The sequence below is a fragment of the Delphinapterus leucas genome, chromosome 9, assembly GCF_059928025.1.
Source record: "Delphinapterus leucas isolate spDelLeu-1000000601 "Yukka" chromosome 9, BTC_Dleu_Yukka2, whole genome shotgun sequence".
In the NCBI taxonomy this organism is placed as follows: Eukaryota; Metazoa; Chordata; class Mammalia; order Artiodactyla; family Monodontidae; genus Delphinapterus; species Delphinapterus leucas.
Window position 1 is genome coordinate 1,266,402 of NC_143137.1, and position 11,818 is coordinate 1,278,219.

The following is an 11,818-nucleotide window of genomic DNA, read 5'->3' on the forward strand; positions in this document are numbered from 1 at the left end:
GGGATGTGATGCCCCAGACTCTGCCCTGCCGGCTGGCCCCCACCTGCGCTCTCCTGAGGTCTCGGAGCTCCGTCTTCCTGCCTTCGCTCCCTCCTATGCGAGGCTGCTCCCTCTGCCTGGAGCCCTCCTCCCGCTGCCTGGCCAGGTCCTCATTTCTCACAGTTCAGTCCAAATTATTAGCACTTCTACAGGCTATGAAGCCAGGTCCCCCTCAAACCGAGTTCCTCTGCTGAATTTATAATCATCCTCTCCAAAACCTTATTCCTGTCCCTGTTCCCCTCAGGATTGAGGAATATCAAAGAAAAGGGGGATTGGGCTTTCCTGACAGTCCAATGGTTAAGACTCCTTGCTTCCAAGGCAGGCGCATGGGTTCAATCCCTGGTCAGGGAACTAAGATCTCACATGCTGCATGGCACAGCCAAAAAAACAAACAAAAAAAAAAGTGGGGCTTCCCTGGCGGCGCAGCGGTTAAGAATCCACCTGCCAATGCAGGGGACACGGGTTTGAGCCCTGGTCCAGGAAGATCCCACATGCCACGGAGCAACTAAGCCCATGCGCCACAACTACTGAGCCTGCGCTGTAGAGCCCACGAGCCACAACTACTGAGCCCACATGCCACAACTACTGAAGCCCGTGTGCCTAGAGCCTGTGCTCTGCAACAAGAGAAGCCACCCAATGAGAAGCCCGAGCACCGCAATGAAGAGTAGCCCCTGCTAGCCGCAACTAGAGAAAAGCCCGCGCGCAGCAACAGAGACCCAATGCAGCCAAAAGATAAAAATAAATAAATTTAAAAAAAAAAAGAAAAAGGGGATTGAAACTGAGCAGGATCCTGTGAGGCTCTCCCGGGTACAAAAGCCCCTCAGTGATCCCCCGTTTCTTGCTTGTAGAAAAAGGCTTCCATCTCCTCGGCCTTCCCTGAGTTCCAAAGAGCAGATTCAAGCAGTTACTAGTCACGGAAGTGAGGGAATGCAGATTCACAGGTGAAGCAGTGAAGCAAGGAAGTAATGATAATAATTCAGTGACAATACAGAGTCCTAGCTCCTCCTCATGGAATACGCATAACAACCTGGGGCATATCCTTGAGTTGATCTGCAGAAACAGGTGAAGGATGGTGCTGACCACAGCTGACCACAAGCACTATAGCCCCCAGAGGCTGATGACTGAGATTCCTGAACCGCCACCCTGTTACCTCACCACCAACCAATCAGAAGAAAGTGCACGGCCTGCAGCCCTCCCCAAAAGTGTCGCCTCTAAAACCCCTTCCCGGAAAGCCACTGGGGAGTTTGTGTCTTTTGAGCGCGAGCTGCCTGTTCTCTGTGCTTGGCACCTACAATAAACGCTGCGCTTCCCTTCACCACAACCCGGTGTCAGAAGACTGGCTTTGCTGTGTGTCAGGCGAGCAGGCTCAAGTTCGGTCCAGTACAGTTAGGTCCATCCTTACAAGCTGAGACCATCGGTTTCCTTTGTGGCACCTTCCAGAGCTCTAAGTAAAAGCCTGTTGGTGGAACCACGAGCGCAGGGTCTGCCTTTCCCACTGCGCTGTCCTTGCGTGAGGTCAGGGGCTTTGCGTGACCCGTGTGGTGCAGCCGGTACAGGGCAGCACACAGCAGGTGCCCAAGAGGAGGCCATTGCATGGATAAATGATGAACAAGCACTTGAATGTGTGGCCGGGAGATGGCGGGAGGCTGTCACCACGCAGCGACTGGGCTACAAACCAGGGAGACAATTCTTAGGGTGATGACTGAATGGGATGCTCACATTGTGATCAATGATTCGTCTTTGCAACTTGGACATTTTTGCCTTTTGGCCTAAATGTCTTCAGACCTGGAGAGGTGAGTCCTAACAGAAGGGCCCCTGGAGCAGGACAAAACACCCCTCGTGAAACGGACTCGTGTTATTTCTGTGACCCTGGAAATACGGTGCCCCCGGGGCAGTGGGGACGAACGTCCCTCTTGTGGGAAGGGCTTTCCTGCCCTCAGAGCCCAGGTAACAGCGCGCTCACCTGGGCCCCAGCTCCACCATGGATCAGAACATTTCCAGAAGGTTCCTGTGCTCAGGTGGAGGTCAGGGCCCACTGTGCCCGGGTCAGGGCTCCTGTGGGGGGGGGGGGGCACACAGCTTGAAGCAGGTGCGGGGCAGGGTCCTGATAAGACCCCGTGGGCCTCTGTGAGCCTCCAGGAGACTGTGCACCTTGGGTTTCACCTGCTGATGGCAGGCCCAGCCACACCCTGTGGACAGGCTGCCCCCTCACCCACGGGGACCTGGGCCACAGTCCAGCACAGGCCCGGAGCTTTCTAGGGCTTGACCTGGAGTTAGCCGCCTGGCAGCCCCGCCCTGCCGTCCCCCACCCAAGGCTGAGCCCGCAGGTCCCAGCCAGCCTTACTCAGCACTGCCCTGTGCTGGGGCTGCAGGCGGTGCTCCGCTGCCTTGACCCAAGGCCTTGCAGCCCTTCCTGCCAGTCCCCCTGTGGGCCTGGCCGAGGCCCATCTCTCTGCAGTGCAGACGTGGAAGGTCGGGGCTCTGGGCCCGAGTGCCACGGGCAAGGGGAAGCGAGCCCCTCTCACAGGCGTGAGACCCCCCCGTGCCCCGTGGACGATTTTCCTCCAGGCCAGGCCTGGGCCAGTGGTGCTGCAGGACCACAGGTACACACATGCGCACTTGCACACACATGTACACACTCTCATTCCTACACACACACGCTCACTCCACACGCATGCTGCTCACAGTGAATCACATCGCCCTTCACTGAAGGTTTGGGGACAAAGAAGATGTTTGACCTGCGGCAATGGGGCATCTTGACCCTTTTCTTTTTTTTTTTTTTTCATGTGGACCCTTTCTTTTTTTGGCTATGTTGGGTCTTCGTTGCTGCACGTGGGCTTTCTCTAGTTGCAGCGAGTAGGGGCTACTCTTTGTTGCAGTGCACAGGCTTCTCCTTGCAGTGGCTTCTCTTGCTGTAGAGCGTGGGCTCTAGGCACGCGGGCTTCAGTAGTTGCAGCAGGCAGTCTCAGTAGTTGTGGTTCACGGGCCCTAGAGCACTCGGGCTTCAGTAGTTGTGGCACATGGGCTTAGTTTTTCCTCAGCATGTGGGATCTTCCCGGACCAGGGATTGAACCCGTGTCCCCTGCATTGGCAGGCGGATTCTTAACCACTGCGCCACCAGGGCAGCCCCTGGACCATTTTTAAAGTCTCTATTGAATTTGTTACAATATTGCTTCCGTTTTATATTTTTGCTTTTGTTTGGCTGCATGGCATGTGGTATCTTCGCTCCCTGACCAGCGATCAAACCTGTGCCCCCGGAATTGAAAGGTGAAGTTTCAACCACTGGACCACCAGGGAAGTCCCAGCATCTTAACCTTCAATATTAGTTAATAATATAAATGTTGTTTAATAACTAATATTAAATATTTTTAAATGTCACATTTAAAAATAATGCTTTAAATTGTGACATTAACATAAGCCCAAAGTAAATACTCAAACAGCACGAATGAGTCCTCCACCCCAAAGGCAATCACTGTCCTTTCCCTTATCTATCAGGGCCACTGACCTCAGGCAGCCCAGCCAGCACCTGCCACGGGAGGACCACTGCCCCTCCTGGAAGGCAGGCTGGCACGGGGCCCAGACCTGCTCACAGCAGGCTCTCCAAAGTGCCATTTCATGACCCCCTACTTCTGACCCCCATGTTTGTTCTCATCTGCCCTTGCCTGCAGATATGTTTTTTGTTGTTGTTTGTTTTTTGCGGTACACGGGCCTCTCGCTGTGTGGCCTCTCCTGTTGCGGGGCACAGGCTCCGGATGCGCAGGCTCAGCGGCCATGGCTCACGGGCCCAGCCGCTCCGCGGCAGGTGGGATCCTCCCGGACCGGGGCATGAACCCATATCCCCCGCATCGGCAGGCGGACTCTCAACCACTGCGCCACCAGGGAAGCCCCTGCAGATATGTTTTTTATCTTTACTTTTGGATTTTTTCTTTTCTTCTTTTTCTAATTGCAGTGAGATACTCATTACAAATTTACCGCTGTAACCAGGTTTAAGTGCACAGCTCAGGAGCATCAAGCATATTCACATTGTTGTGCAACCGTCATCATCTCCAGAATTTCCAGAATTTTCTCATCTTCCCAAATCGAAACTCTGTCCCCATTAAACACGGCTGTCCGTCCTCCTCCCCAGCCCTTGTGCCCCCACCATCTGCTTTCTGACGACTCTAGGGCCGCGTGTAAGTGGAGCCAACCATATTTTCCCTTCTGCATCTGGCTTCTCTCCGTGAGCGTCTCGTCCTTATCATTCACCTACGTCGCAGCAGGTGTCAGGACTCCTCCCTTGCTGAGGCTGAACAACTTGGGAATCATTGCTCAGACTCTTTCCCACGTGGCTCTCTCGCGACCCAAGGTGGGGGCCTGCTGGCTCCCCTTCTCCTTTACCCCCTGTACGCCCAGCTGGTGCTGGGTCAGGGGCCCCCCTCCCAGACACTGCAGAATTCAACTCAGAATTCCCATTCCTGGGCCCCAAACAGGGGTGAGGCTCACTGCAAGGGATGATGAAACAACAAGCGACTCTTATGTGTCGCTCAGCTGCTCTGAGGGCTTTGCAGTTACACCCGCTGCTCCTCTCAGCACCCGCGTCCCAGGGCGGACGTGCTGCAGGGCCCCTCCCTCACTGGGAGGCTCGGAGGCCAGGAGGCCTGGCCTTTCTCCCGAACTTTCCCTGGGGCACCCAGGCGACGCCCTCCTGGCCACAGGCACCCCAGGTAACCGACTGGGCCCTGGGCACTCACCTTTGTTCTGGGAACACGTTGCCATTTTCACCGGCAGCCTTTGAGGCCTTGCTCGACAGGACTAATGGGGAGGGTGGCGGGCATGGGGCCCACAGATGGGGCGATCGCTGGGGACCGAAGCCCTTTCAGGCGGCCCTGTACTGCCGGGCGATGCGCCCATGCCTCTCTGGCCCCTGCCCGACGTCCTGCCTGACTCCCGTCCCTCTCTTAGGCTCCTCCCGGCTCTGCCGCCACCCACAGGCAGGAGGGCTCCAGCCCCCGAGCCCTCCCCACCCCGGCCCAGGCGGCCACCCCCGCACACTTTCTCTGGGGGAGAAGCATCCCCCGGGCGCCCCTGGAGGAAACCCTCTGGTGGGGCTGCCTTGCTAGGCCCGAGGCTGCGGCTGGCTACGCATTTGTGCCAATGAGATGAGTCTGCCGTCTGGCGAGACAGAGGCACCATTCAGGGCCGAGGGACCATTCTTTCCCAGAGAGCGGGGCTGGGAGGGGCCCGGCCCCGAGGCCCCAGGTTCCCAGAGAGAGGCCTGCAGGTGGGGAGAAGAGGCGGCCGCAGGCAGGGCGGAAGGGCTTCTCAGGATTCCTGCCCTGCTCCGGGCCGCTCCCCGGGGTCGGCACGAGCCGACAGCAAGGCCTGCTTCCCCCCACTTCATCCAGGGCCGCCCTGTGACCTGGGACATCATGGTCTCTGCGAGTCTGAGTGAGCCTGGGGGGCGGCGCGGGGGACCAGTCCTGACCGCCCAGCGGGCCAGCCTCCCAAATGTCCCCTCCAGGTGATTGCCTAACAGAAACCTACAGTTCACTTCAATTTACTGCTTAATCCCCCCGGCTCCTTCTGTCAGGGGCCAAGTCCCGCGTGGGTCTCGGGTTTCTGCCCATTTTGTGAACGGGGACACTGGCTGCCTTTGCTTCCGACCGGCCGTCTTTTCACGGTGCTTGAACAGCGCCAGCCTTGGTGACACAGAAGGACTTGCTGGGCACAAAGGTCAGCTGGCGCCACCCTGGTGCCCCGTGAGCCTGCAGGAGGGTGAAGCCTCACGCTTGTCCCAGGTCTGGTCACCTGGGTTAAGCACTGTCCTTTTGTTCTAAAACGCGGGCGTGTCCAGGGGAGAAGTCTCAACAAACAAAAAGCACTTTCTCCTAAGAAGGCCCTTAACAAAAACAAGGACAGTGTGGTCCCCCGAAGGTTCCAGATGGACCAGCTGCCAGGACAGCAGGAGGGGCAGGGGAGCTCAGGGACACCCAGAGGAAGGACCAGCCCCGGGACATCCCTGTCCCTGAGCAGCCTGTAGAGCAGAGCCTCTGAGAGTGTGTCTCAGGGAAATTACATCCACTTTTCACAGCTTCTGTGGGAAGCTGGGTCTTTAGTGAGCACTTTATTTTCTCTTTGTCAGCCCTGCCTGAGCCCGCTGCCTCAGCAGGACCGGTTGGTGGCCCCAAAGCCAGGGACACCACACGAGTCCTGGCCAAAGCCAGCCTGCAGGGCACCGAGGCCCCAGTACCAGGCCGGGCAGGGCCTCGTGGGCCTGAAGTCCCTGGTGGACCCGGCGGCATCCCCCCAGCCCCTGCGCTCTCAAAGCCCCTTGGCGACGGGCGTGGCTCGTCCTGGGTCTGGCGGCAGTGTTCTGCTGCTCCTGGTCTGGCCAGTGGTCAAACCTCCAGGGTCTGACACCCCGATTGATAAAAGGGGTGTGCGCGCCATGACGTGCGTCTGTAAAATCTACGCTGCATGAAGCCCCAACAAGCTTGGAGCAGACGGGCGTTCCTTGCTGACAACTTCAAATCCTAAGCTAAAGCGTTGTCCCCAATTAAGAGTTAACGTGCTAATAAGTAGCCAAGTTTGTTTTTTTTTTAAGTCGATCTATATGTGAAATATCAATAAAGCCTACATTTTAAATATTTTTTTAAAAAGTTAAATCTAAATAGAACCTCTCTTTTCTCCCTGTGCCAAATAGATGTCTCAGTGCCCACTTGTTTGATTAACCCGACAGGAGAACTGTTAGTCCCTGGGCCAGGAGGGACCCAGGTGAAGGGCCCCCCCAGCCCCTGTGGCCACTCTGCTGTGCCCCAGCTGCCCGCCCACACGGTGCTGGCCCTGGCGACCTGTTCATCAACTTGAGCCAGGCCGGCTAGTGGCCAAACCTGATTGAAGAACTTCCTTCCAGGCGGTTCTCAAGAAATACATATGTATTTCTGGATCCCAAGAGAAAGCAGTCGAGAAACTGGCACGACAGGAAAAACGACTATAATTCTTCTGCAAGAGTTAGAGCTTACTAATCAACACAAAGACGCCGCCAGCCGGGGAAGCCCCTGGTGTCCAGTCAGAAGCTGGAAGTGCTGACGGTGGAGCGGCTCGTCTGGGAAACAGGGCTGTGGTTGGCGTGTGGGAGAGATGGGGCGGCGTTGCTCCGAGTGGCTGTCATGGTGTAAGAGGCGAGAGGGCCGGCGCTGCTGGCGGTGAGTCATTCCTGCATATAAAATCCACACCAGTCAGCACACACACCCAGCGCACCGTTCAAATCCTGCCAGATGTGTTGAGGAGTTGTGTACTTGGGAGGCCTTTGGTTCCCGGTCAGTGTCGGGTGTTAACCTCCCTGGCCGCTCAAGCTTCACATCATCCCAGCACTCCCCGAGAACGTTCGAGTGTCTGCTGTGGGCTGTGGACGCTTGTAAGTGCGGCTAAACCTAATATTCCTTATTAAACGGAACTTTTTAGAGATCCGTAACGATGCAGAGAGTCTGAGAGATGGTGCAAGTATTTTAAGAACGATAAAAGAAATCAACTAGATCATAGCATTTATTGTTATATGTTTTCAAAACAGAAAGGGAATTCCCTGGCTCTTTCTCTGCTGAGGGCCTGGAATTATCCCTGCTCGGGGAACTAAGATCCCACAAGCCACGCGGCACGGCCAAAAAGAATAAAAATAAAACAGAAAAGCCAGGCTTCCCTGGTGGCGCAGTGGTTGAGAGTCCGCCTGCCGATGCAGGGGACATGGGTTCGTGCCCCGGTCCGGGAAGATCCCACATGCCGCGGAGCGGCTGGGCCCGTGAGCCATGGCCGCTGAGCCTGTGTGTCCGGAGCCTGTGCTCCGCAACGGGAGAGGCCACAGCAGTGAGAGGCCCGCGTACCCCAGAAAAAAAAAGCCCCCAAACTTTTAACATGACCCTATCATAGGAAAATTAGTCACTCGTTTTAACCAATCAATATCAGAGACATGGAAATAAAGTGTTATAGAACAAATACAGACTAATTCATGATTTCAGGAATTTCTGATAATTATCAGGAATTCTGACTTTCATCCCGGGTCTTTTTTTTTTTAATTTTTAAATTAATTTTTATTGGAGTATGGTTGCTTTGCAGTGTTGTGTTAGCCTCCACTGCACAACAGAATGACTCAGCCGTGCACATACAGATATCCCTTCCCTTTTGGACTTCCCTCCCATTTAGGTTACCACAGTGCATTAGGTAGAGTTCCCTGTGCTGTACGGTGCGTTCCCATCAGTTGTCTATTTTATACATAGTATCAATAATGTAAATGTGTCAATCCCAGTCTCCCAGTTCCTCCCACCCCACTCCTTTCCCCCATGGTATCCATACATTTGTCCTCTCCGTGCACGTCTCATCAAACCCGTCAGGAATTTGGGATGAAGGACGGGCAGCCTGAGCCCACCTCCTGCCCATCCCCAGCTATATCGGGCCCCTTGTTCATTCAACAAACGTTTCTTGAACTCTGACGATGCCCAGGGCAGGGCCCTGGTATGCAGAGTGAGTGGACATGGGCCCCGCCCTTCAGGAGGGCACACAGGCAGGGGTGGCCGTGAACAGGTGTTTAGAGCGGGATGGATTATCTACCGCTGCCCAGAGAAAGATGCCAAGGAGACGCACCAGGTAGGCTGGCCTGAGAGGAGGGTGCGTCCCAGGTGGGGCGGGTGGGAGCTCTGTGGAGGAAGGGGCGGAGGGGAGAAGGGGCGAGGTCAGCGCCGAGAGCTCCAGGCCTGGGGCCGCCCTCCCAGCACCACCGGTAGACAGCCTGGGAACGCCGGCCTCCTGCCCGTGGGCTGGGCTCTGGACGCCCACCCACGTGTGCGTGCACGGCGCATGTGTGCGCACAATCAGAGACAACACCGTTAGGTCGTCAAGTCTGGGGCCCCACCCGTCTGGGCAGCCTGAAGGGTGAGCGGCTGCCTGGTGAGGTCGGGGGGTGGACGTCCTCGTGCGACCACTGTGGGAACAGCTGCCATGCACGTGTCCAGGGTCAGCTCCACGGGGCCTCACAACAGGCCCGCGGGGGTCCCGCACCTGCCCGGTGGTGGCTGGGCCCGTGGCTCCCGCCCTGGGTGTGGTCCTGCCGCAGGGGCTGGTGGCAGCTCGCAGGCCTCCACCGGTAGGGGCGGCCCTCCAGGGTGGGCATCCCTGTCGTTACCTGGGCTTTGTACCAGTTAGTGCCCCGTGGAGCATTTCCAAGGGCGGCCTGGCAGCCCCCAGCCCCAGAGCCCCTCCCCGTCCCTGGCCCTGGCTGGCCTCCAGCTCAGCCCCAGCGCCCCACCCCATCCAACCCAGCCTCTCTGCGGCCCCAGCGCTCCCGGGGGACCCCAAGAGACCCAGGGGCCCAGGCTTTCCTCCCGGGAGGCTGGAGAGAGCATCTCGAAGGTGGAGTCTGAGCTCTCAAGGACAGCACTGGGCAGGGCATCTCTGCTGGTGGGGCGTCCCATGTCGCAGGCATGCAGCTCATCACAGGTGAGGACAAGGCGGCTGAGAGGATTAAGTGGTGGGGATAGTGGGGACAGGATGGGTGGTGCTATCCGTCTGGCTGGCTCCAAGCCCAGGCTCCTTCCTGAGGAGTGCATGGAAGGCAAACCCTCGCACACGGACTGTCAGGACCCCTCTGCGCCCACAGCAGAGACCGTTCAAGGACGAGGGCCCTGCTTCCTGGCCTGGGTCCCTTCTCGGACAGGGTGTTGACCGGCCCCCTGGGCTCCGTCCCGCAGCCTTGACTCTCCAGGAAGAAGAGGGTGTGATCCACTGGACTGACCTGGGGTCACAGGTCAGAGGATCTGATTCCTCAGCAAATCTGGGGAGACAGGGGAGGATCCCTCAGAATAAAGGATGAGAAAAACTCACACCAGCAAAGGTGATGAACCGCACAGGGAAGAAGTTTCCAGAACAGTGGCATGGCGGCCCCCGGGCAGGAGGCGGGGCTGCGGGGACAGCCCTCGGGCTCTGGGTGCTGAGACGCCCGGCGCCTGGCAGCCGTTACCCCACACTCGCTTTGTAATGACTCATCAAGCCCCACGTCTGTGCTCCGGTTTGTAACAAAACGTTCCTATTCTTTTTTTTTTTTTTAATTTATTTTTTTTCGTTCTTATTCTTAAGGAGAACTTTTACTGGGGGTCAGCGATAGTGGTGGGCATGTAGGCAGGTGACCCGGTCACGGGGAGCAGAACATGAGTGGGCGGGCTCAGGGGCCGGTTCGTCAGCTCGGGCGTGCACGCGGTCCCCTCTAGCCACCATGCGCCCACCACCAGGGCTCCGACGGCACAGTCGCTCGGGGCCTCTGGGCACACACGTCGGCTGGCGCAGAGGCTCCGTGGTGAGGGAGCAAAGCCCAGGTCTCTGCGGCCCAGCCCTGCTGGGCCCGCTCCTCCGCCTTGGTCCCCAGGCCTCCCTGCAGATCCCAGCACTTTCCACCCCGGGCCTCTGGCCTCTGGGCCCCTTCTGCCGCCTGTCTTCCCCCCGCAACTCTGCAGGCCCCCCAGTCCGCTCCCTGCCCAGCGCATCTTGGAGGGGCAGCAAAGGGGTGACTTCCCAGGTCACGTTTCCACATCCCCCTGCTCCTTCCTTCTGCCCAGGTCTCCCCCATACAGATTTATCCTGCACACGGCGTCGTTCAGGAGGCCAGGGCCCTTCGCTGCGGGGACCAGAGGCTCCCGGCGTCCCTCGGAAGGGATGGGAAGAGCAGCTCACAGCCGGATCCGTAGCACTGCCTCGGGTGTAGACACAGGTGTGCGCGAATGTGAATTCACTTCACCCTTGTTGGGAAGGCTGGGGACATCCGAGGAGGCTTTGCCAGCCCGGGGGCATCAGGGCGCCGGTCAGAGGTGGGATGAGGGTCATTCACGGGAAGGTGGCTCTGAGGCCTCTCGGCCACCCTGCCCCTGGCACAGGGTGGACGACCCGGAGCCGTCTCGAGGGCGGCGTCCAGTTCCCACGTGAGTCCTTGGGACAGTGGAATGTGCACCGCGGCCTGGGTGCAGGGGGGGGAGGGGACGACCCCCACCCAGCTGGCAGCTCCCCAGTGCTATTTGGAGGTGACTCAGGGGCCTGCCCTCTCCCCATGCGCAGCCCCGCCCTTCCAGGGCTGTGCTCACCTTCCTTCTGTACGCGGGCCTCTCACTGTTGTGGCCTCTCCCGTTGCGGAGCACAGGCTCCGGACGCGCCAGGCTCAGCGGCCATGGCTCACGGGCCCAGCCGCTCCACAGCATGTGGGATCTTCCCGGACCGGGGCACGAACCTGCGTCCCCTGCATCGACAGGCGGACTCTCAACCACTGCGCCACCAGGGAAGCCCTCACCTTCCTTCTTGTCTCCAGCCTCTAAGGCTCTGGCCCTTTGCCCCCAGGGCAGGGTTGGGGCAGAGGGCAGAGGGCAGAGTCCACCCTGTCCCGAATGCTCTGTCCCAACCTCTGACCTTGGGCTCTTTTAGCACCTGGATCTTGGGCGGATGACTTCTGCCCTCCGCTGCCCACCTCTGCCGGGCTGGGGCCCTCCTAGTCAGGCCAGCTTCCTTGCCCCCCGGACCCCACTGTGACCCAAAGGAGGACTTGGAAGACGCCACGCGGCCCGGAGAGGCTGGCAGTGGGGTTGGCCATCCTGGCTGCCACCCCACCCACCTGTGCATCCCGTGCAGACTTGTGGACACACTGCACTCCCCCTGCTTTGGCTGCCAGAGAAAACACAGGACTCGGGGAGGTGGACCGTCCCAGCAAACAATCCGGGGCCCACCTGGGCTACGGGATGCTATTCATTGTCAGCCTGAAATTCCCTTTGCACTG

The 11,818-nt window shown here is 58.3% G+C and overlaps 1 long non-coding RNA gene across 1 annotated transcript in view; it reads left to right on the forward strand.

Moving 5' to 3' along the window:
• The window catches only part of LOC111176226 (uncharacterized), a 15,833-nt gene extending 5,759 nt beyond the window's left edge, over positions 1-10,074 (forward strand). The window contains exon 3 of the long non-coding RNA XR_002644939.2: positions 284-10,074. This is a non-coding gene — a long non-coding RNA (uncharacterized LOC111176226). The remainder of the gene's footprint in view (positions 1-283) is intronic.
• Positions 10,075-11,818: the final 1,744 nt, after the last annotated feature.